The following is a 905-nucleotide window of genomic DNA, read 5'->3' on the forward strand; positions in this document are numbered from 1 at the left end:
GCGACACTGGTAAGTTTTTTGTTTTTTTTGTTCCCTCCCTCCCCCACCCCCCAAATCTCACTTGCTTGGACGAATTAATGTATGGCATGGAGGGGGAGGGCTAAGGAAAAATTGCCCACTTCTCTGGCAGTGCTAAAAAGGATGACTGATGCAAGAGCAGCTAGCTGCAGCCCTAGAGAGGCAAATGGTTATGCTCATCTGTATAGTGGAGGCTAGATCAAAGTTAGAAGCTAATACAGGGGCAGCATGAATGCTGTGTGCCCCCAGAGGCTGGGGGGGGGTGTATGCTGAGCTCCTGCAGGTGGCACCGGGAGCATAGTGGTGGCAAGTGGGGAGCTCCCACAGGTGGCTGCTGCATTGTCGGGGGGGGTGGTAAGCGATCGTGGACTGCCCGCAGACACTGCCAGCAGTGTTGGTGGCAAGGGAAGGAGTGGGGTTGCGAGTGGCTACCACCTGCAGGTGCTGTCAGCAGCACCTTCTCACAGGGGTTGCACCACCACACTCAGAGGGGTGCATGTGCACCTGCATGCACCCCAGATGCATTGCCAGTGAGGGGCAAGCGAAGTCCAGCCTATGGGCCAGATTGGGCCCATGGTGAGCTCTTATTTCCCAGCAACCTCTGTCTGTATTGCTGCTGCCAGTTTTTATGGAGACCCCAGTGGTGGCAGTGCTGTGATAGCATGAGGATAGGTTTCCATGAAGACCAGCACTGGCAGGGGGTGTGGCTGGGCAGGGATCTAGCTGCAGTGGCAGTGTGGTCCAGAGCAGAGCTTCGATCCGCTACTCATATACCCTGGGCAGGGCCATGCAGGCAGTGGATTGCGGCTCTGCCCTGGCTCCAGACCATGCTGTCACTACTACAAGATCCCAGCCTTGGCCCCAGAGCAGCTCCTTGCCTGGCCACT

The 905-nt window shown here is 57.0% G+C and overlaps 1 protein-coding gene across 1 annotated transcript in view; it reads left to right on the top strand.

The window, feature by feature from the left end:
* Window positions 1–905, top strand: part of ABHD2 (abhydrolase domain containing 2) — an 80,665-nt gene that overhangs the window by 17,673 nt on the left and 62,087 nt on the right. The window lies entirely within an intron of this gene.

The sequence above is a fragment of the Gavialis gangeticus genome, unplaced genomic scaffold (genome assembly GCF_001723915.1).
Source record: "Gavialis gangeticus isolate Ggan-Ray unplaced genomic scaffold, GavGan_comp1, whole genome shotgun sequence".
NCBI classification, from domain to species: Eukaryota; Metazoa; Chordata; order Crocodylia; family Gavialidae; genus Gavialis; species Gavialis gangeticus.